General features: G+C 38.5%; 1 protein-coding gene across 6 annotated transcripts in view; it reads left to right on the forward strand.

Moving 5' to 3' along the window:
• Positions 1-1,436: 1,436 nt before the first annotated feature.
• LOC121950129 (alpha-1,3-mannosyl-glycoprotein 4-beta-N-acetylglucosaminyltransferase C-like) overlaps positions 1,437-26,284 on the forward strand; it is a 66,945-nt gene continuing 42,097 nt past the window's right edge. For 3 of the 6 annotated variants that reach the window (XM_088080211.1, XM_088080208.1, XM_088080213.1), the window contains exons 1-2: positions 19,276-19,620; positions 25,731-25,820. The gene's annotated coding sequence lies outside the window, so the exon portion shown is untranslated. Of the gene's footprint in view, positions 1,584-7,039; positions 7,153-19,275; positions 19,621-25,730; positions 25,821-26,284 lie in introns of those variants that run through there. The other 3 variants (XM_088080209.1, XM_088080212.1, XM_088080210.1) reach the window with 2 other exon arrangements.

The following is a 26,284-nucleotide window of genomic DNA, read 5'->3' on the forward strand; positions in this document are numbered from 1 at the left end:
CTGATGTTTACTGTACTTAAAAATCATAAGTATTTTTATTATATTTAATGTACTTAAGTATTGAAGTAAAAGTACAAGTAAATGCTTTTGATAAAAAATCTAGTGGTCAGACTTTTCAGAATTATAAAGTTGATTTGTTACATACACCACCTTACAAATAGAACATACATTATGCTTGATGGAAAAACAAGGTCTTTTTTGACAACTTCAAGGTTTTTTGTTCAATCCCACACCTTCTTTCAGCTGTCCATACCCTCTTCTTTTCCTTCCTTCCTTCTCTAGTTTGTAGTAAGTAACTGTAGAAATGTAGTGGAATGAAAGTGAAAGTTGACCAAAATATAAAAACTCAAGTAAAGCACAGTTACTCCCAAAAAATACTGAACTACTGTAACAAATTATTAATACATTACACCATTGGTAGTAATGAGGAGTTTAAGATCAATCGATCTGAATGGATATATCGTTTCAATTTCAACAATGCAAAGTAAAAACAACAATCCATATCATCATTTTCAGAATGTACCTTTATTTTGAAATTCTGTGTCACACAGCAGCAGGCAGATAATAATAGCAAGCAGACAAGAGGAAGAGGAGAACAATTTACTCTGGATAATAATTCAGCAGTAAGGAAATATTTTGGATTTAATGTAAGGCCCATTTCACACAGCGCGCCTCAGGAGTGCATGACTTCAGCCTCGCCCAGCAGCAGCCTGTTTCATGCCTGTGGTGCTCACACATGCAGCCTTGTTGCAACGTCGACGCTGCGTCACGGCCCGCAGATATTAGTACTGTATTTCCATATCTATACCCACAAATTCCTCTCATTTATGAGGTCCTGCAAGCTCCTGCACAGCCCACAACGCGCTGCTCAGACGCTCACCATAGCTCAGGGTCAACAGACAAAGCACGTGTCGTATTTAAATGACGTTTGGGACTCAGGATGACGTAGACTACCTGCTCTGACAGACTTGGCACTTTGCTAACGGCTTGCAGCAACATTAGCTGCTCTGTTTTAACAATGTTAGACCGAAAAAAACGACCATGCAGGCTGAAAGTCAGCCGTGCTCTGTTTTTCCGGGGATGGAGTGACTCAAAACAGCGGCGAGTAAGAAAAATGATAGATAATACATTTAAATTTTTAAGCTAAACGCCGCGAGCCGCTAGGCTAATTTATGCAAGGTAACGGTGCTAAAGCTAATACTGCGTGACTAGCAAATAAACAGCTTTTTCTGTGCGCTTTGACAGTTATTACTGAGCCTCGTGTTATGCGTTTGTTAACCGGTCATGTTGTAAATGTATGTTTCATGGCTGTTGGGAGAAGTTTCACTACAGGGTTTTGAGCCAGAAAGCCCTTAAGTTTCAGGGAAAAGATCGTGGTTTGTTTTAAAATGACAATGTTTCCAGAGAGGTCTTTTTGACTGAGAGCCTTAAGGTGAACTTCTCCAGGGTTTCTGCGGTCATTGGAAAGCCGGGATAGTCATGGAATTTCACAATCTCATTTTCCAGGTCTGGAAATCTCGTGGAATGAATTAGAATCATAGAAAGTTTTGGGAAAGTCATCGCCTTTGTTGTTTCTAATGAAGGTAAGCAAACAGTAATCATCTGTGAATTACCTTTTACGTAATGTAACAAACATAACCAACTATTAGAAGTGGGAAAATATTGCTGTTTAGCTTTCATAAAATAACTCATAGTTGCAGTAAAGAACAAGTACACCATACAGTTCTGTACGTAACATATGTTGTGAGTGGTCATAGAATTTTTATTATGGGTCCCTAAAATCATTTAATAATTGAGATAAATAATGGTAATCGCAGTTTAGATCAAAATAATGAGATGTGTACCTTATACAATTTTCAGTTATTATTACGATAATTATTAACACTTGCTGCTCTAACCCACATCAATGCTTAGTGGGCATTTTTATTTGAATAACCTGGAAAATACAAAATAAAATCTGCCATAGAAAAAGTTCTATAATTGTGTGAAGGATGATGAAACATCATCATCATTTTCATACCCCTAATTAATTGTTGCATACATTTGGCATGATGGTTGGACTGTATGTTTAGCACAATGACGAGACATTGTCAGGCAGCTCTTCTAGTTGCATTTTGTGAAAGGTGGTTCCAATATTGTAAAACTATTGGACAAGCACTTTGTTTGGTACTTGTTTGTGTGTGCTGAAAGTTTTTCTCCCAATGACAGCTTTTTTTCTTTTTTTTTTGGAGACTAAATATTTCATCCATAATTCATAGAAGAGCAAGTGGAGGAAACCCGGTGAGACAGGAGCCACGTCCATCACTGCTCTGTTATATTTTACTTGTTCAGATGAGTGAGTCAGACAAACCACTGGGAGTTCCGCTCTCTCTCTGTGCAAAAGCTTAGCTATTTATTGTTGGACATTTTCATTCAGGTCCCCGAGCTCTGATGTTTTGCTTTTCGGTGTGCAACTGTCGGTTACAAATGTGGCTTTTTGTTTAGAGAATGAGCTCTGTTTTTCATCTTATTTGGTGCTTAAAATGAAAAATACATAAAAAATTCATAATCATCAGCACTGTACACAAGTAGAAAATGATACCAAGTTGTTGATGTTGTATTAAATGCTGTGTTTTAGGCAGAAATTATACTGTAGGTTTAAATGTTTTACAATGGATTTTCTCAGAAATAGTCAAATTTGATGCAGTACAAGGGGGATGCATCTCAAACAATCAACAGCGAGCGTCACACTGTTCATTGTGGCTTCATTTAAGAGGGAACACGTGTGCTGCTTCCCTTCAAACAATAACAAGTAGGAGGAATTCATTATTCGCTGCTATTCATATGCAAATTCTAAGTTATCCTCTACAAGAACGCCCTCCTCTTCACTCTCCACTTTGCTGGGTGCTCCAGCTTGTGCTTGTGTGTGTGTGCGTGATGGAGTCTAGAAAAAAAAACATCATCACATCCTATATCAATTATGTTGAGTGGTCTCTTCACATTGATTACCAGATAAGAGGTTGAGCCAAATGCTTTGTTCCAGAAACATACTGTAGGCAGATGAGTTGGTGTATGTCGGTTAAAAGGCTGTGGAGGACCCTTGAGGTTTGATCAGAAGAACTCAGTGAACATGTTGGCCTGAAGTGAAATGTTCTCTGTTTTTTGACCGTTTCCCGAACATGGACAAATACCCCAAATCATTTTAAAAAGTCATTATCATCGTCTCCCCCAACACCACATTATCTGCAGCCTCTGGTTTTCTGTTGTTGCTGTTTATGCCAAACATCACTAGACAGTAATATGATTTCTGCTGCCTCCATTTGAAAGTGGACCAGAGAGACTTAGTCTGTCCAGGACAGTGTTTTTCACGTCATAGCTCATTTGCTACAGATTGTGTACTTAAATTATTCATCTGGTGATATCCCATATACATCTTCTTGTCAGTAAATTCCATGAAAGACCACAATCAACAATTAAGGATGTCCTGATCAAGTTTTTTTTCCTCCAGTTCCAACCCTAGTCAGTGAGTATCTGCTGACACAGAGTGCCAGTCTGATACTTTTATTTACTTGGATAATACAGCTGCAAAATGCACACGTCAAGTACTTAAAAGTAATAAAAATCAGTCCAGTGTATATGCAATTCAAGGAAAAATGTCTGCACCAAAACAGTTCCTTAAGGGTTTTCTTTAATTTTATTTTTACAAAACCACAAAGTGAAGAACTAAAACTATTTTTAAAAGGCTCTTATCACATTTTCACTCAGTGTAGCATTTTTTTTCAACAAAATCACAAAGGAAACAAACTTGTCTTCAGAAATTGCTCTCAAATCGACTGAGTGTAGCATTGTAATAAAAGCACAATTCCTCTTCAGAGTAGTGTTAAAGCTTAACTTTAACATTACCAGTCACAACAAATAAAACTTGGTCAGAGTTTCTCTTATTACAGTATCAAAGTCAAACCAGTATGCTGAAAATGAACAACAAAAAATCAGTTGCTACTTATTTGGGTAGTATTCCACTGATTTACACGTCTTTTTCATGAAGTCTATGAGAAAAAATCTTTTGGGCCTTATGTGACAGACTCTGGAGTCCATAAACCACAGTGGCTACTTCCACTATTTTATGCAGTCTAAGGGAAATACTCATGAGAGTACCAAATATGTCTTAATCTACTGCTGGTGCAGTCCCAACAATGTCCTTGACATTTGCTAAAAACTGCAGTGCCCTGCTGTTTTAGTCATTATTTAGCCTTTTTATTTAAATGAATACTGTATAAAATTGTGACCCATTTTTGAAGTTTTAAGTTAGAATTATTGGGCTAGAGTCCTAAAGTATTGAGACACATACAAATTCGTTGATGGTTTTTGTCCTTGTGACATTTGTTGACAATAACAAAAATAAAGACTATTGCCAGTCTTATCCTTAAAATTATTATAATAAAGGTTAACTTTTTAATTTTTTTCTTACCTCTTACATGTAAAACATACTAAGCTACATACAGCACAATGTTTAAAACAAAATAATGCTTCAAAGCAAACTATGATGTGGCAGTGAAGGCATGGTGAGCCTAAATTCATCAGCAGCCAGTTTGAGTTTGTCATCCTCAAATGAATGACTCATTCGACAAAGACAAAGCTGATATTATGGTGAGAAAACATGATATTTTTCTGTTTGATTTAAGTTATTACACTGCAGTCAGGTCTGACTGGAACATCTGATGCACCAAGCGCGATGCTCCACAAGCATTTTGAAGTGGCTTTAAAGCTGTAATGCTGCATCGCCAACCATTAACTCAGTGATTTTAATCTGGGTTGCAATTTGATGGACACTTCAGGGGTAAATCTGATGAAAATCACATTGAGCAGAGAAAATAACTGGAGACTCCAGGTTCGGTTTGGTGGTTATACCATGAGCTCATACTGCTAGGAATTTATGGGGTCAGAGCTGATGTTAAAAAAAGTTCACATTACAGGTAAGATTAGAAATTGGCGAATTTCGAATTGAGTTTGGTGTGTTACAGCAAACAGCATCAGGACCTGGGAGAATGGTGAACCTTTGTGGATCATGTGACTTTTATTATATATATATATATAAGTGTTCAGTAAAAGCATTACAGGATAGCTTTGGTGTTTTTCAACCTGGACTCTATTTTCCCACATTTTCGTGTCTAAGTGACTAATGGAGACAACGGTTTTTGAAATTGGTCCAGTATTGAGCGAGCCGACTGCAGCCGGCAGCGACGAGCAGGCTGCAATTTGTACACTGTCACTTTATGTCCCCTGAAAGTTAAGTTAAGCTAAGTTGAAAACATTCTTTTTTAGTTGTGTATTCCAGAAGTCTGGTTCAACTATTTTGTTTTGTTTTTTTTTTGGTAGTGTGGCTGTCCTGTGAGGACCATGTATCTCCAAATAGTTTTCATGGTGTCAGACAAACAACCCTGTATTCAGCTTTGTGGACACCTGATCCAAAGGATTTTTAAAAACTTTATTTAGCTTAAGAAATAGGAGAACTCTCAACATATGAAAATGAACACTTCATCATTCAGTTTATCGCAAACATTCAAAATCAACACATCACAGGAAGGCTATGAAACATCGTGATGTAAATCTGTCAGATAAATGTAGTGCAGTAACAGTACAGTTTATGCGTCTGAGATGTAGTGGTGGTTGCATAAAAGTTGCATAAAATGGACATATTCAAGTACAGTACAAGTACCTCAAAGTTTTTATTAAGTACAGCACTTTAATAAATGAACTTAGTTACATTCCACCACTGTCCAGTAGGTTTATCCGTCACAGGTTGCTGGAGCCAGTTCAAGCCTTCATTAAGCCTGACTGAGTGCAACAAACTGCACCCAGAAATCAACAAGATTAATACAGTGTGGAGCCAAAGTATTAACCGCTTGGCTGCTGTTCCAGTATTATGATAATGTGAGACTTTATTGATATGTGCTCTTCGCCTCCCTCTGGGGAGGTCAACGTGAAGGATGAGCAACAAAATGGTCCTTCCAGTTCTTTGAGCAACTGAGTGACTTGCTCAAGGACACATCAGAAGGCTTCAACCCAAACATTCATATAGCAGGGTTTCACCACCATTTCTGGCCCTCATTTTGGTAAAGTTTTAGCCTTTTCATCAGGGTTGCAGTTTTTAATTGCAATGCTCAAATTTGTTAGAGAAGCAAGCCCCTCACTTTTACAGTTTCAGGTTGTTGTTTTTTGACTTTATTTTGTCCCACAGATTTCTTAAAACCAAAGCTACACTGCTGTGAACAGCTTTAAAACGCTCTGTCTTCTGTATTTTATGAAGATGTTATACCCTGTTTTTATACATGTCAGGCACTCCTTATTGATTATGTTAGAGATTTGTGCTGTCTCTCCAGTATGATGGAACTAGGTGGCACTCGGCTTCGGCTTCTTACACGTGCATGAGCCTCTTGTCCATGAGTAGATGTACACCTCCTGTCATGATTTCTGGAACGAGACATTGCTGTTGAGTTTTTCAAATGTATTTTTTTGGTGCTTGGAGCACCACAAGCCGAGTGCCATCTAGTTGTATTACACTGGAGAGAAGGCAGACATCTCGACGCCGATATCTCTTACACTCAGCAACTTGCAACAAAACAATCTAAATTGATAAACAGCACTACAGGTAAGAGGAAAAAATATAATTTTTATTGATATTGGTGTGAACTGTCGCTTCTTAAACAATGTTCACAATGTCTAAAAACTGTAAAAAAAATACTTATTACAGTTTCACTGAGCCCAAGGTGACATCTTCATGTTGCTTAATCTGTTAAACAACACTCCAAAGCCAAAAGAAAATAAATTTACATGACATAAAACTTCATCAATAATTTATGAAAATATTGAATATGAAAGTATTTTAGTGTTTTAGCATTAAAACCAATAAATTAATCTTGAATCTTCTGCAAACTCATCTGCATATTACTTTGACATCCCTCCCAGAAGACCTAGAAACTCTGGTATAATATTGACCACTACTATTAACATCAATTAAAGATGTTTTAAATTCATTACTGAATAATTTGCCTCATTTCAGAAAAACCTGACCCCGAGAATCAGCACAGAGGGAATTCTGGCCGGTCCTCCAGGTGAAGAGGAGCGGCTCACGTCCACGATGCTGCCTTTCATCCCGTTCCAGTGGGTTAAAATGTGAGTTGCAGTTCACTGAATATTTAGTCACACTGGGAGCTCCTGCAACCCTTCAAATGATCGGTTATGAAATATTCAGACCTCATCTCTGTGGGGACGGAGCAGGAACACAGCAGGCGCTTCGAAAGCTGATTGGGCGACAGAGTTTCCCTTTAGCTCGTGTTATAACTCTGCATTCACCTTTTACACTGACAAGGCTGACATTAATGGCTACCCTTCACGCCTCTCAAGCATGTAATTATGGTGCAGGCAGTTAGAAAATACAGCAATTGGCAGTATAGAGAGCAGAGCATTGTAACTGGGTGAGCAGTTATCCATTACCTGTGGTAAAAAAAACACTGGAACAATTTGGAGCTTGAGATTACAGTACAGGGATCTGGATCAAAATGGAGGAAGTGTTTGCTTATCTGGTGTTTCATATTTCTTTTTAAAAGCAACTACTGCAAGGTAAATTTTTCAAAAACGAAATATTCATGGTTTAACAGCTTTGCCAGCTGGTGAGAAAGTCTTAAATGCTCAAAATATCACCTTAAGTAGAAAAATCCTCTTAATTAAAAATCCAGGCTTTAATGACTTATAATGAAACATACAAACAGCAGTTTAAAGACCACAATTTGAGAAGAGTTTGATGTGTAAATACAAAGTTCTGAAATGTTCTCAAAGATGACTTATTATGTGTTTACATATTTTGTGCTTATAGATAGTGTTGCAATGTTCACATGGCCAAAAAATGAAATAATGAATTAAATGCATGTAAAAGTAATCTCTGTGAGCAAAGCCTTCAGTCTTCTGAAGGCAAGTTTTTTCTACTATGGCTACAGTATGATGTCATAGTGTACCGGATTACTGCTCAGTTGTGTTTAGAAGGTTTTATTGGTGATTTCTAATGGGAGAACGTGCCGCTCCGTTACAGTCATTCCTTAGCTGCAAGTACACTGCTACATGGAGCTACATACTAACATCCAGTAAGCATGTAATCTTGGTTGTTGATGCTGCAAATTTCTTCCTGAATTCGTATCATATACCTGCTGGAACATGTCGGGTTGTGTTTAGAAGAGGTTAGCTTTTATGGTGATTAGTAGTGCATGCCACTATTTTTTTTGCAGTTATTTTCTGGCTGAAACGACAGTGCAGAGCAGGAAGTGAGCCAGGTTTCAAAGCCAGTTTTCATAGTGGCCCGACAGTGGTAATGCAAATTCAGGGATACCTTCACATGAGGCCTCGGAGCCCAAAAAGACTTACTCCCATTGACTTACATTGAAAGAAGGAGACGTCTGTAAATCAGTCGATGCATTTTGTGAGTGTCACGACCTCCTCAGAATGACTAATTTCACTATCAGGATTGAATTAATTTGGTCCAACAACATTAGATGACATTAGAACATTAGAAATGCTGGATGATTAGTGGAGCACTAAACCAGAAGTAGCCAGCTCGGGCGGCTGAGGTTTCTAGTGAGCCTGCTCTATGGGCCTCATGATGCGGAAGCGGAGCTGCTTATCTCTTTAATGTCATACCCCTGAGAAAGAGCTTTTTTGGCGTCATGCACCAATAAGCAACGTTCAATGCAATGAACGGGGTTACGCCTTCAATGCCGTATCCAGTTCTCTTTATGTATCTATGGTGCCGAGATGCCAAGATATGGAAGATCCTGAAATGCTGACTGATCAGAGTAGACTACGCTTTTTCTTAATGAGTCTGTTGCTAAAAGAGTGTTTTGAATACAGGTCTTCCAGCACAGACAGTATGAGGAAAACATAGTGTTTCTTGAACATTGTTTTATTTAAATATTCCAGTAGAAAGGTTAATTACAAGTATGAATCTGAAAATGAGCATATTTGATCCGTTTTAACCCTCTTAAACCCCTGGAGCAAGAGTACTTCACTTGACTGTTAATATATGGAAAGCAGCCTTAATATTGGTGTCAGATTTTCACATTCAGTAAGAACCTTTGCAGAATCATCAGATCATACATTTGAGAGTGAAATTAGTGTCTAACAGTGTAAACCAATTCTTCCCAAACTCTGGCCCCTTAAGTTCTTCTCCTCTAAAAACTAATCTCTGTTCATGTTACTCTACACCTTTGCCTAATGTAGTTTGTGTGGATCCATAAATATGCAAATTTGCCCATGCCTCTGTCTCCACCCACTCCTCAGCCACTCAAGTGAGATTAAAAACAATCTTTGTCTAAATCTGATTTTAAGTAACAAGATAGAGTTTTCAGTTTGTTCATTTCACATCAGTTATTTTCATTGCAGCAAAATATCTTATTTTAATTTTAATCATATATTTGTTTTATTTTAATTATATAATGATACTTGGAGTTCATATATCCATACTAAGGCTTTCAATCAATTTAATTATTTCAAATGCGATTAATTGCATAATTTTAAAAGTAAATAACAATTAATCACATTTTTTTAAATCACGTTTTCAGTGTCATTATTTTGCGTTACAAACCAATTATGAGGCCCATGCTGACAGGATAAAGCAATTCTTACCAGATTGCATTGATTAGGAATTAAATAACAGCAAAAAAAAAAACTGCTTAAAAAGCTTTAAGTGGGCATGTCTGTATGACTAATGGGTATCCATGTAACCCATTTCCACTCAGATGTCTTGAGGTCAGAGGGAAAGGGACCTTTGTGTAGAGTCCATACCGATTTTCCATCGCCAAAATTCAACCTAACAGTGGAGCATTATTTAGCCCCCATGCTGAGAAGCTAGCCTGACATGGTTTGTACCACTTAATTCCTCAGGTCCTCTGGTTTCAAATGATACCAGCTTTAAAAGCTAGCTAGCTTTAAAACCCTGCCCAGCACAGCCTCTTAAAGACAGAAATGTCAGCTGGCAATTAACATGATTTTTTTTTAAAAAAGGAAAAAAAGCGTTATGTACAGACCTTAATCACATTGTGATTAACATGTTATCACTGACAGCTCCAATCAATACAATATTTCTCCACAAAGTATTGTGACACTGTGCTGTATCGTCATCTTATGAAATCCAGTAACCCGTGTTATTGGTACACTGCAGTTCCAAGACGATAAATGCTCAGCCATGGCGTTGACTGCTTGTTTTGCTCATGGTATGTCTTTTGGCATATAAAAAAAACATAATATGGACATGTAGGCAAGGTAAAAAATGTCATTTTAGTGGAGGCAGTCTTTAAAACAGTGTTTGTCTGTAACCCTGGAACATATTTTTCTCAGGCAATTATTTATCCACCCACACATGCATTCAGTCAGGAACTCACAGTGAGTTTGTTCCGAGGCAGAGAGGTTAGGATACCTGCTGCGGCACTGTCTGCAGACATCATTCATGCAGGATCATTCACTCCTCCTCCTCCTCCTCCTCTGCGGTGCTGCTGAACTGCTTCACCTTAATGACTTTGTGCCCTTGTTTGCTTTTGTGCCAGTCTTTTAGATCACACCACTTTTCCACAATGTTAACATGAGATATTAAAGCTCATTTTTCTCCATTTTGCTGCCACTCATACTTCCCCCAAGTGACATAATCCATTGTAGTAAACATATAACTGCTGTTTTGGTTTAGTTGGACTTTGCTGAGTGTTTTCATAATCAGTGCTGCATTATATTCACTGTCAATCACTTGTCAGCCACATAAAAGGACCAGAAGTCTCCTCCAGGAAATAATGCCTCAAAACACGTCAGCTTTAAAAACTTGGTTGTCACATCCCTGTCATTTTATTTGAGCTGTCTTTGTTAGCTGGAATAGCAGCAACAATGACAAATGACTACAAATTTAATAACGCCCAACACATTGTGGATCAATTTGGGGAAATGCAAACAAGACAGAGTAAACCGATGATGTAAATTCATAGTAACCGGCTGACTTTTCCCCCCAGCTGTTGCTCCAGACAGATCTGGTGTTTTGAGGGCCTTTCAAACTTTTGTCTGAATTCCAATTCTGCATCCCAAAAATCAAGCCAAACACAAAAGAGTGGACTTTATTGTCTCAACAATAAATAACCGAGACAGATGAATAATTACGGCGGGGGGAATCAATTCCAATTCAAAGTTTCTGACAAGCTAATGGATTGAGCTCAGGTTCGGTGTACTGCCGGCTGCCGGAATGAAGGCAAAATCTCAACTGCTGCTATGATCCACTACGTTCCCTCTGTGATTGGAAATCGCATGATGTATTGAGGAGATGAGGGAAAGTATTGACTTTTTTTTTTTTTTTTTTACCTTGCACAATCATCGCTCTCATTGCATACCTCAAGGTCTTGTATTAATCATTCATTGGATCAGGAATTAATGCTGTTTCCAGAGGTGGGAGAAGTACTCAGATCCTTTACTTAACCAACACAGCACAGTAAAAATACTGAGTTACAAGTACACGTACTGCGTTTAAAAGTGCAGATTAGACTTTATTGTCCACTTCAATGGAAATTTGTACCTGCTAGATTTTTAATACTGATGCAATAATGTGTAAGCAGCATATTTACTGTCGTCGAGGCTGGTCAAGGTTGAGCTAGTTTGATCTGCTTTACAGTTTAATTAGTGGCTGCTAACAGGGGTTGAGCCTCCACTCCAAGTTTCAAGTACTTTGTCATATGCACAACAGAGAAGCAGTCCTTAACAATGCAAACCATAGATGTCAGGCTCCCTCCAACAATACACAATATAAAATGAAATGTATTATTTTGGTAGATAGGTGTGCAGTAATTGCAAAATGAGTAAACTATATGTATATATCTAGAGATGTAATAGTTTATAAAGTTTCTAAAGGTTAAGTGACAAGTAGATGTATATAAAGATCACAAAATAAATATGTGGGGTGGAACCATAGACTGTGTAGAAAGATGAATGCATGTCTCCACTTACCCCCACTGTACAGAAGTGAAGCAAAAATATCCGTGATACGGCCGCTGCCATCTTGCTCTCATGACGTCATTCGGAGCCAGAGTCTGCGCAGTAGCGATCGCCACGGTAATAAGTGTCCCGTCCATACACTCATCCGACCAATAATAAGCAGCACCACTGAATGTGAACACACCGATTAACTCACACAGTAGTCCATCATGTTGTAATATACCCGTTTTATAGTATTAAATGATTTATTTAAGTATGATTTATTAAAATCATACTTATCAGAGAGACAAACACTTGAACATACAGCAGCGTGATAAGAACTACCTAAAATGACAAAAACGATGTTTGGGAGACATGTATTTGATGTGTAATTTGACTTTTTAGTTTGGTCTATGTCCCAACCACTAACATTGAGGGGGCGGGGTTTGATGGGCTGTACTGCAGCCAGCCACCAGGCGGAGAATGAGATGCTTTGGCTTCATTTTTGAGGAGCTGTCATGTCATCCATCTTTATGTACAGTCTATGGGTCAGTCCTTAAATACTTCTTTAAATGAAATCATCTCAGACATTTAGATGGGAAATGTCTCACAAGATATAAGATTTGGAACCAATTTAATCCAAATATTATATTAATTAGTGTAGTAAGAAGTATAAAATACCAGTGAAATAAAATAGATATACTCAAGTAAAGTAAAACTACAACTTGAATGAATGCACTGAGTTTCTCTTCATTACTGCAAAAGACAGCAAACTGGGAACAAAGTGTTTTGGAAAAAAATTAAAAGCTCAAAATTAGGCAGTGTTGACATGAATCAGACGAAAATCAGACGAAAACATTAGATTGGACTTTGTCACTTGATTGTGACTGAGGCTGTTACTTATCCCCATGCAGCAAGTTATAGTCATAGTTCTAACTTTGTTTGGCAGCTAAATATGATAGGATCTTCCTTTTAATGCGTTCCAGATGGAGGAAATAGTAATTTGCATCTGTTATCAGCGGGATAAGATTAGACTGTGTCAAACTGCTAAAGAAATTCAATCTCTTTCTCTCTCCTCCCCCTCCTTCTTGGGTCTCCTCTATTTGCGATGGTCTAAAGTGTCATCTGTCAACCTCAAAATGCTCTCAGATCAACTTGAACTTTTAAAACAGTTAATTAAGACTTGTTCTGACACATTCAGCGCTGATTTCTCAGGCAGGAAATCCATATTCATATTTCAGAGAGAAGAAGGTCACGCAGCACAACGCCAAAAGACCAGTCACCCGTGGATGTCTTTGAGCAGGACTTTGCATCGCCTCATCAATTTTTAATTGATTTATTCATCTATTCATGAATTAGCTTAGCTTGTCTCCAAAGCACACATGAATATCTAAAGTACACACCGGGCCCCCTGATGTATAATTGCATTCCCCCGTTGTATCAATAGTCAGCTGACTGTCACTCATCATCATGGCTGCTAATGGCTCCAGGTTATTTGCCGCTTGGAGAGGCTGACAGGGAACTTTTTCCCTTAATGAGGTTGTTCCCAAGAGGAGATTGTTGAAATTCGAATCAACAGCTAAGTTCCCAAGACAAAATACAGTAAATAATGGCTTTAATCAGGCGTGTGGAGAATATCGAGGCATCGATGCGTCTGCTGTAAACCTGTTTTCTGTTTGACTGGACTGAACATTGACAGTCGCTCGAGGTTCCTGATAAAATCTCTGTGTTAACTCTCACTGCAAGTTTCCCTTACAGTAATGTTAGTTCCTGGTACTAAGCAGTGCCGCCTAAATATTAACACTTATTTTCTCCTTTATATACCCTTAAATCTAACATGTTGCATTGCAAAGTTGCAAAATGCAAACATATACATAAATATGCCAGTATGCCACAAAATTTCAGCTAATGAATTTGCACTTATAGAAATGCAAACATAACACGGTATGATGCTCAGATGACAACAGCAGCAGCAAAATTATTACACTCATGATAGAAAATATGCAGAATAATACGAAGCAGCAAAACACTGATGCAAATACAGCCACCATTCAGTAGCCCTGCAATAAAGCAAATCAGCAATAACATATTTGCTTGAATTGTTAAAGGGACAGTTCACCCCCAAATCAAAAATACATATTTTTTCTCTTACCTGTAGTATTATTTACTTATTCTAGATTGCTTTGATGTGAGCTGCCGAGTGTTGCAGGAATCTGCCACAGAGATGTCTGCTTTCTCTCCAATATAATGGAACTAGATGGCATTCAGCTTTACAAGCATATATTTGAAAATCTCAACAGCAATGTCACCTTCCAGAAATCATGACGTGGTTACTCAAGATCATCCACAAACCTTGTTGTGAGCAGTTTTATGCAGGAATTATTTTCTTTGTACAAAATTACACCCACCAACTGTATCACCGTGCAGAAGGAAGCATGCATCTACTGCTAGCTCAACTAGCAACACTGAGCTAACAATACAGCTCAGCAAAGAAGGATGCCATTAATGTTTACAAGGCTTGGGGTGATATCATGGTATTACAGTATAACAGGGTATTTAGAAATCCTGAATACATCTTTTTCAATATCGGCATGAATACAGGTGCTCCTCTTTCTATTAAATGCATTGTTTTCAGTGCACAGCACGCACCACCAGAGCTCAGTCTCTCCAGTCTTTAGTGCACCACAAGCCAAGCACCATCTAGTTACATTTTATTGGAGATATCTCTAGCACTCAAAAAGTCATGCCAAAAAAAATCTAGATTGAATTACAGTTAAGAGGACAAAATTTGCCATTTTGATGTTAGTGTGAACTGTCTGTTTTCTGTAACATACCTAATGCTACTTTTACTTCCTTCCTTTTGAATATATGAGAACAAATTAAAACAATAATTACAATCTTCATAAAATGTTAATAGAAATGGTTTGAAAGTCTGTACAATGTTAAAATCACACACTAAACACATATACCATGCAGCACAAAATGATAGGACACAACTGTAAAAATATGATAATGCCACATTGTTCATAAAGTACACCCATACATACCCAAGGTAGACCATCTGGCAACAGGCGTAGCGTAGGACATTTGACAAGTTGCAGTAAGAGTCATCAGTGTTACAGCACTTAAACGTTTTTATTTCACTTCACAAACATATCAGAGCATTAAGGCTTGTATATGATGTCCATTTTTTATTAAAAATGCAATAAAAACAAAAACATAATAAAATTCCTCTTGCATTGTCACTTTAAAGTTTATGACCAACATCGGATCACAGTCAGAAACTGCAGTTTAATCATGTGTTAAAGGGTCATAAAGTGGTTTTGCACATTAAGGACAAATTACATTCACCTTACATTACTGCTGACATCTTTCCACATCATACCTTTGTTCATTGGTTTTATCACTGTCAGGTTTCAGCTCATTTCACAGCAGTATGATAATCAACTAGCAGTGACCTAAGTGTTCTTTGGATACACAAACCAGTTCAGAGAGCATTTATCAGCTTTATTTTTTGTCAAAGCTGCATGTTATTGCATGGTAATTGTGTGATGGTTGTAGAGTAGGCTGTTTCAAGAAGGCTTTAACATTTCAGATTTGAGTTGATATATTTAATGTAGCATACAACTAAATTTATGCCTCTCACAGCATCTACAATTTCTTATTACTAATCTTCTTTTTTTATTTCCTAACAGCCCCTGAATGCAATGCACTGCTTCAGGTGACTCAAATATTTGCTGGCAGTGTGTCCTTGAATGAATCACCAAGGACAGTTTACAAATAGGTTCAAGCTTGCAGCAAGAAAACAATACAACTAAAAGTGAGTCGTGACAAATCTACATCAAGCTCATTTTTAGTGTTTTCAGGAAACAGTACTGGAATTAATAGAAACATTTGGCTGCTTACAAGGTAGGAAAAAAGTCTAACAACACATGGTGTTCTTTGGAAAAACATGTAATAAACATGAGTTTAAAGGTCCTGTGAGTAGGATTTAGGGAAATATATTAGCAGGAATGGAATATAATATTATAAGTATATTTTCTTAAGTGTAAGATTTCCTGAAACTCTGGCTCTAAATAGGGCCGTTTGTGATTTTGCATTAGGAACTGTATTTATTAGCCCCTGTCTGATGAGCAGCATTGGAAAAACAAACATTTTTTTTATTTTAAACTGCTTTATTTAATGTTTTTACTGGTTTAAATCATGATGTCCGTTTGTTTTGGAAAGGGAGACACCTCTGCAGTAATTCAGCTCTCAATAAAAACCCCCTAAACGTCTGGATCTTAAGTTATCAGAGAGACAAGGTGAGCACACAATTAGCAGGTGCTTGGCTACTTCTCTGACAAGCCAAACAGGGTAGGAAAAACACTGATTTGTAACATGAAACGGCTGTATTCAGTGCTTTCACCAGTTTAAATCACCAGGTCCATTTGTTTTGAAGAGGAAGAGACCTCTGCAGATGATTCCCATTAAAAACCTCCTGAACAATGAACACTGAAGGAAATCTAACCGGTTTAAGCTGGTTGCTAACTAAAATCCTGACCACTTGATGCCACTAAATCACCACAGAATTTGTTCAATCCCTCGAAGTTCCCATTCATCACTGAAACTAACTGCATTTTTAGAAAGATGAATGAAAAAATGGTCATTGTTAAAACATCAGACAGCTCTCAGAAGTAAAAAAAAAATGTATATACAAAATTTACAACAATAATGGTTTTATTACATCTACAAAGGATTAGCTTCTTCCAAGACTGGATGTGTTTTTTTTAAAATATATATGGTATTTATCCTCCATGCGTTATTTGAGAAATAAAATATGTTGGCCTGTGTGTTAAACCTTCTCAGTGGTGCATAAATACATCTCATGACTAAAAAATAAAGATCATGGCATGCAAAAGATTCCAGATCAAAATCTGTTTTCTTAAATGTGAAAACTAATAAATGAAGTGGAAAAAAATCTGGATCTCCACTGGGGATATCTGTGCACCAAATCTCAACCAGCTTAATTGCATCTTCTCGAGGCTAAAAAACAGACCAGCAGACACAGCATCAAATAAAACCCACAAATAAAACCTAACAAGAGGGACAATAAGATGACTCCCGATTACGACAGACGCTCTTGTTTCCAATAAGAGCAGGACAGATGTTCCAGTGTTCCTCTTTAATTTCCTGCTCAAATCAAAGCTGCTGCACTTGAATTAGGCTAATGCTTACAGGAGTATTGTAACAGCAGGGACTCTGTGTCGGTGCATAGTGTTACACGGTGTGATCTGAATGATTTAGTACTACTTACATTTTAAAACAGCTGCGGCACATTTTCAGATTCGCAAACAGGACAACACCGTGAGCACTTCACGCTTTCAACTCGAGCACGTCTCTGTTTTTCATGCCGAATTTGAACGACTATCACATGAGAACATGGCGGCGTGGAGAATATATGTAATCTACATTTTAAGGGGCTTGAAGGCTAATTATAATTGCAAATTGGCAACTTGACTCCTAGCCCTCTTTTGGCGCAGACCCAGTTTGAACTGATCATTAAAGGCTACTTCCACTCAAAATTTACAATCCTCAGATCTTCTGTGCGAGGGCAGTTTGGTACTCTGCTTTTACACTGACATTGCTTTTGATCTTTTTTTTTAGTGCTAATACAGTGCACTAGTATTTCCATATATTTGTAATTCAATGCAAGAAATCTGTAGTTTTATTATGTTTTATGGAGATAATACACAAAAGTAGAGTAGAGGGAAAGTTAGATTTTGAACACCTAATTCAATATCCTTTGTGGCTGCCAGCTGAAATTCCCTGTAAAATGAAGATACATTTTAGGGTTAAATATTCTGTCTCTACTTATAGGATGAGGCTTTTTGTGTTGAGTTAAAGTTGGTGCACGCTTAAAAGAAACTATAACCTGTCATCCAAACAAGGGAGAGAAGTTCAAAAAGTCCCACCTGCTTTCTTACTTGTGCATGCCTGTCCAATCAGCGCATACTAGGGCTGCTCCCAACTTAAAATTATGTCAGTTGAATCAGATTTGGCTGTTCAATATGAATATTTGACTTGTTACTTTTTTGCCATATACATATTTAGTTTGAAGTTTGGTTTGTCAATCAGGGTGAGAGCGATATTCACATAATATAGTAAACAATCCAAGTTAGCCATCTGAGCTAAAATGTGTTAACTACGTAAATGTGTAAAAAAAGTTGCAGACACTCGATATCAAACAAAAGCTACAGACTCTCTCAAATTAGGTTTCTCTACATTGTAAATTCACCACTTTTAAGGGGAGGGCAGAAGAAAACGTTACCTCGGTGCTTGACCTTGCAAAACCTCTCTTCCTCCAGGCACTAGAGAGTAGTGTGATAGTAAGGAGTGCTCTCTCTGCAGCTAAATCTGGTGCTCGAAATGTCTCTAGAAATACACAGTGCACTGACGGACGAGGGGTCTGTGACGGTTGGTTTGAATCTTCCACCTTCAGGGGTGCAGCCCGACTGGAGTATTGGCTGCGCTCACACGCTACCACTCATTTTCAATGTGGGTAGGGTAGTGCATATAGAATGCAAGGGCGAAAAGTTGACACAAAATTAACTTTCGGAGAAATGCAAACCAATGTCACACTACCTGGGCCAATCACGTAACCAGCGATCAGTCCGGAATACCCCTGCAGTCCACAGGAGCAAGAAGTGACAAGTAATATAGTCTCTATATCATGAAATATTATTAAGTAAAAGAAATAAAGTATGTATGAACAGCTCATAACAAAGCATCATATTTTCACAAATAACTGTCACTTAGAAAATTGCATGCTAATGCAAGGGTTGCAGATCAAAAAATAAGTGGTTAAGAGATAACAATGTGACCCCGCAATCAGATCACAATTTTATGCTCATTCAGTTGAAAAATTTGTGTGCGAACAGCTAAATTGCAAACAGCTGTATGAAAACACAAAATATGTGAAGACCCAACTGAGACTGGGCAGAATAACTGAGCGGTGTGTGCTCCCCCTCTCATCCAGATGTTAGCTGTGATCAACAGTTTTGTTGATCATCAAGTGAGAAAGGAAGAGGAGGAACAGGATTTCCTTTAGTTTCTCGTAGTGTGGACAAGGATCTTTTCGATAAAGACCAGCCTGAAGATGTTGTTTGGTGTGGATGTTGTGAGTTGTGCAGCTGTGGCGTGATGCATTGCCTCTTTAAGGCAGACAATCCAAATAGAGAGAGAGAGAAAGAGAGAGAGGGAGGTGGTGGTGGGGAGGGTGGGTGGAGGGGGGTTGAGAAGGAAAAGAGAGAAGTGAGAGCCAATAAGAGGCAGTGGGTGCAGACACACTCTGTGTTTGTGACACCTTGTGGTGGAGAGTGAGGGGGTGGCAGAAATGGAGAGAGAGCGGGGCACCACTGGATAGAGAGAGCGCGAGAGAGAGAGATCAAAGCGAAGCAAGAGACAGAGGAGGAGGAACAAGGATGAGAGATAGCAGCGCTGCAGCGAGAGAGAGCGCCCTGCCTGCCTTTTGCGACGAGTGTTTACTCCACTTTTCCTGAGAGCCAGTTATCTTCCCTCTGCGTGAGTCATGGAAGTGATTTAGGTGAGTGGAGTGTCGCGGAGCGGCAGCAGAAAGCCACAGATCTGTTTGTGTGTCTGCGCCGTGGGCAGGTAAGCTCACTCTGCATCTCTCTCTGGGTGTCAATCTCACTGTTTTATCTGCTTTTTCTCTCCTGCAAAGACAAGAAAATAACTTCTGCAGAGTGGGTCTTGTTTAATATTTCTCTCCATTTCCCTTTACACCCTCTTTAATACACTTGATTTTCCAAATTTTGGTAGTTAGTGCTCGTGCAGACTGGTACTGTGTAAAGTGTGAACGGCGTGCTGCAGCTTCTCTCTGACAGTCGGAGCAGCATTTAGTGTCTGAGTATTGACAGCCGGGCTCAGTGGGGCTGAGGGTTGGAAGAGGATGAGAAGGGAGATGAGTCAAATCTCTGCTTGAGGGACCAGGAGGGTAACAGCATCAGCTGATGATGATCCCGATCTGTACGACAGCAGAGAAAGAAGAAAAAAATATATAATCCTGCACAAATAAGCTATGGCCGCTTGTCAGATTTTACACTGCGTTTTTAGTTTTTGGTTCCGTAACGCCGCTGAGGTAAAATGTGTGCATCTGGAAAAACAACATTGGCACAGGCGCTGGATCATTCCCTGAGTGTCCCTTCACGTCCACACTGACTGTCTGTTTTTTTTTTTTGGAGGTGTAGAAGGCAGGTGATCAGAGATTTGTGGCTCAGCCCTCCTGAGTGACAGCTGAGCTCTATCACAGCTTTCATCATGACTCAAGCTGGTAAACTGCCGCTCAGCTTGTGACACAAATCCCCGTCCCCTCAGCGATGTGGGAATAACCTGCCTTCATCTCACGGCTGGATTAGAGTGATTTACTGTTGCTCCCTGTCAGCCCGGGTGTGTTTGTTCGGGGTTTGACCTATAATGGCACCTAATGGCATCGTACGTTATTTCCAAGAGGACACTGTCAAACTGGACGCAGTCGCCAGCCACATCCAGTTGTAATATGGCAGTTGTTATTAATGCTTGCTCTCCTCATGACCCCCATCACAACTACTGCTGGCAGAGGTGCTGGACAAGAATTAATGGACCCTTTAAAATTAGAAATTACATTTATTGTGGGCTGGATTTACCACCAGCAAGCACCTCCATCACTCTCCCTCCGTAAAGGACAACTCCAGAGGATATTTTTGTGTTTTGTTGGCTAGCCCTCCAAATAGTCCTCAACAAAGGCCTTGATTGAAAGTGCAAATTATTATGGTCATTTCTCCCACATCAATCTTTCAGGCCATTTCTCTACAGAAAGCCTTGTCATTGATTTGTCTGCTTCTCTTTACCTGCATCAGGAAAATCAATAAAGGAAGGCTTTCACCTGGACTGACCTCACACAAAGTGTGCTGACATCTTTTTAGATTCAGTTTACTGACGTTTTTCTTGCTCTGTGTGAGCCGCCTTGGACTCAAAAAAACCTTTAATCACCTTCCTTTGAATTCCAGACATCATATTAAAGTTTCAGGAGCGCAGCGGGGTGAAATAGCTCACACTCGAGGATCAATAAACAGGCAGAAACAATGTGAGGAGGGAAGCAATACAGCTGGTGAACACATTTAACAACTTGAACCGCAGCAGGTAGGCTTACAAATCAGTGTCATTTTGTTAATGTCAAAACTATTGAGTGAGCATGAAACTAAATTGGAGAAATAAAGATTTCCATGCATGCAGGGACAAAAACAAATTTGGAGCAGGCGGTCCTTAAATCTGCTCTCAGTGTTTCCTCCATAGACCATGAAACTTTGATTGTGAATACAAGAAGCCATATTGCTCGCTCAAATCTGGTGGTCACAAAATCTGAATTACTGCAAAGGCTGCAGTTGACATCAATATTGACTTTACTAAATGTGACTGGTTATGTTAATTTTAATTTTTACTGTCTTCACTCTTACTCAGAGAAAGAAGACTTGGGATTTTATTTCAAGCTGCAGTTGCGGGATATCACTAAAAACAGTTAAATATAGATATTTAAGCTAATTTCAGCTCCTTAGTGTTTGTATTTGTTTGCTCATAAAAAAAAGGAAGTAAAAATTCCCACTAATAAATTTCACCTCTGCCTTGCCTATGCCTTTTGGTTATTTTATCAAGAAAGTTATAATGGTACATTTATACATACACACACATATACAAATATATGGCAATAACAGAGTTAAATAAAGAGGAACCTTCATTCGTTATTTTTTTGTTATTGTTTTTTATGGTAATGTGAATATTTTAGATCAATTTAAGGAGTGCCTTTAGTTTGCGTGTTCCACATTTATTTATTTATATTTAAGTGTGACATGCGGTGTGGGACCGGCTCTGCTCTTGGTCTTGTCCCAGTCTTCATACCCTCTGGTCTTGGTCATGACTTGGTCTCTGTTTAGGTGGTCTTCCCTACAACCCTACCACAGATCTCTCTTCCCTTCAGGTCACCGAAAATAAAAATAATTGCAAGGACTTCTACGCTGTGAGATAAACAGATTTTAAATTGAAGGTGATAATTGGTACAAAGATTAAGAAATATGCATCACTGTTTTTTTTTTATATATATATACAAGTAATCTGAACACCAGAAATTTCCACTGAAATAAACTATCAAAATCACAAGTGAATGCTTTTAGTGAACCAGTATGCAAAGTCACAAAATGTTGTGACATCCTGCTATTTATTTTCCTTTCTAATTGTACAAGTAAAGTAGGCCTGTATTAGTGAATTGACAGTTGATATGTGACAGGACATGGGGGGCGAGAAACCATCAAAACGGTGATGCTGCAGTTTGATGTAGACATAGACTTTTTAATATAATGCACGTAGCTACATGGTGTCGTCCTCTGGACTGTAGACTCCTGCTTTGAAGCCTCGAATTCAGCATTTTTGCCATCGCCATTTTGGGTTTCTTTGGGCATTTTAACATGAGTGTCTGTTGGGACTGACTCGCTCTGGGAGCCAGCCTCAAGTGGCAGTTTTTGACACTTCTGCGTTGGCGGCATTTTTCAGCCCCAGACGATGCCGCTTGTGGTTAGGCACACAACGCACTTGGTTTGTGTGGTCAGAAGCACACTCAACAGTGATGTCTCAGTGCACTCACATGCACTGAAGTACACCTCTTCATCTCAGCAGCAATCTGAGAAGTTAGTCTGTGGTCCATTTATCTCAGAAGTCAAAGCGGGGGGATGACATCACATCCAAGTTTACTGCGTTTCAGTTCAATTCGGATTCAAGTTGTTATCAATACAGCTTGCTAATAATGCATAATGCTAGATTTCGTGCATACAAATATGGTAAAAACATGGTAGCACTGTGTGTTTGACTGTTTTAATGAGACACAAATAAGAAAGAAGTGCAAATAAATAGCAAATTACTGCAGCTTTCACTGTCTGTGTGCAGAGCAGCCATATTGGATTATGAGGTCAGGGTTTGTGAAATTCTTCCAACTTTCCAAGTTGGAAATACGACTTCAGGGGGCATTTGAAATTTCCAACTAGGGGCTTGTAAATCCTGATTTTAGAGTTTAAATTGAATGACCAATTAACCACTGGAAGAAAATAAGAATGTCATTCAATGTTAATGTGCTCTTTAAATATTGAATATGTCAAAACTGAACTTGGTGCATGATCTTAACTAAAGTGTTCAGGCCTAAATCTAACCACAAACTGCACTCAGGATCAGAACGTCAGCCTTCGGTGTCCAGTTTTTTGCATCCACCTCGGCCAGCTCCTTACGGCTTCTCTTCTGTAAGATGTTGCATAAACATTATACGCAAATGATTCTCAAGCAACAATTATGTTCCTTTTGCAAAAACAAATTAGGAGTATAGATTGTTATTTTCAAGCAGACAGATATGCACATTGAGCGCTGATCAAATTTCTCAGTAAACCTCGAGACAAATTATGTTCTTTGAGTTAGAAAATTCAGCTCTGAGTCATTTCAGTATTAACAAATTTCCATCTGGCTAAAAAGTAATGTTTTTCATCCCTAACTAAAAATAAAATAAAATAGAAACCAACATTCATAGACCAATTTCATTTAAAAAACAAAACAAAATCAACCTCAAAACTCAAAAATATCTGTCCGCACTGGAACAATGAAGAGTGTTTTCTTATTCTTTTGGCCTTCAGAAGTCTGTCTCCCTTTCAGCTTTCCCCTCGATGAGATAAAGTGTGAAAAATTTGGAAGGTGGGTGGACTGCCTACTTTTAAACAGGCAAGCAAAGTCTACACGGCCATCTGCTCGCACTAGAATTTTTTTTAATCAAGGCTGCAGCCTCACAAGAACCACACTGTCTCTCTCACTCCTGCAATTTAGCATCTTGTACTAAGAGTGAACAGCACACACAGCATAACATGTTAGTTACATCTAATCCAAGTCGAAAGCCGAGCGTGGCTTCAGTGCTGCAAACAGATGCCATATCTGACAAATTAGTTTAGCTGCAGGTGGCTTGGTGTCAACACGTCCTTAGCCGCTTATTATTTCGTCTCTTATCTTGAGAATTTCTCTTAACTTTGGGTTTAGAGAGAGTGAAAAAAAGGAGAATTAGACACACTTTACTGAGTGGTCTTATTGAATTACTGTTATATTTGTCACACATGTTTAAGCAAATCACATGTAAATGTAATTTTGGGGTACTTAATGCCCTGCGCAGCGGTTTTTCCTCATGAAGATTAATAAAGGAGAGGTTTCTTAAGCACACTTTAGTGTTATTTAAAGTTTTTGTTCCCAAATATACTTTATTAAAGGGACAGTTCACCCTAAAATCAAAAACAAAAACATTTTCCTCTTACCTACAGAGCTATTTATCAATCTAGATTGCTTTTGTATGAGTTGTCGAATGTTGGAGATATCGGCTCTCGAGGTGTCTGCTCTCTCCCCAGTATTATGAAACTTGATGGTGCTCGGCTTGTGGTGCACAAAACGCCAAGAAAACATGTTTGAAAAACTCAGCAGCAGTGTCTTTTTCCAGATATTATGACCCGGTTACTCAAGATAATAATCCACAGACCTTTTTTTGAGCAGTTTTGTACAAATTACTTTCTGTTTACTGAACTACAGCCGCCAGTCGTATCGATGCACAGAAAGAAAAGTGAATCCACGGCTGGCTCAGCTAGCACCGCTGAGCTAGCTGACATAACAGCTCAGTCGAGGATAAGGATCCCATATTTGGTACTTTAAAGGGTACTGACTGAATTATGTTGGCATAACCACGTACCCAATCATGTAAAAGCTATCAGTACCCAGTTTCTGTAGCTGACAGTGCAACTTGGTGAAAACAACTGGTTGGACAAGAGGTAACAGTGTAAAACAGTCATGAGACTGAGCCTTGTCCAGATTTCGAAATTAAAACTGCTCACAACACGGTCTGTAGATTATCTTGACCATCTGCATTATGGTTTCTAAAAATAGATATTGCTGTTGTGTTTTTAAAATTTTTTGAGCACCACAAGCAGAGTGCCATCTAGTTCCATTAAAGTGGAGAGAAGGCAGACATCTCTACAGCCGATTTCTTCAGCACTCAGCAGCTCGCACCAGAACGATGTAGAGTGATAAATAGCACTACAGGTCAGACGAAAAATATGTATTTTTGATTTTGGGTTGAACTGTCCCTTTAAAGGGCAATAGTTGACAGTGCCAAACAGACACACATCAAGATTCAAATGCTTTCATTTATCAGATGCTAGTTCAATATGTGCAGCAGAAAGAAATGTAAATGTATAAAAATTCAAAGATGAAAACTTCTAAATATACTGCGTGTACTGGCCTAGTGTTTTTGGTGGGAGGTACAATTTCTCTGTATCTAACAATGTAAAATGTATTTATGTAATAGTTTTAAGAAACATTATCCTAAAACATTTTGTACGCAGAGTGCAGATATGTGCAAGTTTGTTTTAAGATGATAGAAAGAAGCTCAGATTTGGACCAAACAAAAAAAACAACACTTTTTTTAAGGAGACGGTCGATAATGAGGCTGTTTTTTCCTCTCTAAACACGGATGTAGTGTTTTTGGAAAACAGCACAACACTCTGTTTGTGAGATGCTTAAGTCTGACAGAACATGCAGTCCTATGTCTCAAGTGGCCAGACAGTTCATTAGAGGATGTGTGGGTGAAAATGCATTACAGTGTTTTGAGTCATAAAAAAGCGTCACTGTATACTGTTTTTCTTTGTTTTGCTTCTTCTTTTCAGACCAACTCATCATATGATTACGTATCAATACCAGTCCACTGAGCCAACAAAAGGAAACCCCCACAACAACCTGACCACATTAGCAGGCAGGTAAGAGTTCAAGGTTTGTTTGCCAGAACTGCTTTTTAAATGGCTGTAATGTTGAGATTTTTAAACGTTTTCTCACATTCCTGTCATCAAATTAGTTGTGATTGCACATTTTACATCAGTAGCCCAAAATCTAGTGCAAAAATACGCATAATCTATGAACACACTTTGTGTTGAAATGGTGATTTATGCACCGAAGCAGCAGAGATTTATTTATTTATTTGACGCATTGATAGATCCTCTGTTGGGCTTTCTTTTGCTTTATGCTTTATGATTCTGATCAAACTGAGGTTAAAGGAGTAAATGCTTTTTTGAATAAAAATACTTTGCTCATTTATCACATCCCAAAAGGAGAGTTACAGAGAACTCTGTGAAGCTCAAGCACAACATCTCCGAGTTTCTTGGAAAAATAGACAAATGTTACACTCAAAACATGAATAATTCAGAAGAAGTAGATTATTTTTCTA

Source organism: Plectropomus leopardus, chromosome 7, assembly GCF_026936395.1.
Source record: "Plectropomus leopardus strain MGB_pleo_1.0 chromosome 7, ASM2693639v1, whole genome shotgun sequence".
Lineage (NCBI taxonomy): Eukaryota > Metazoa > Chordata > Actinopteri > Perciformes > Serranidae > Plectropomus > Plectropomus leopardus.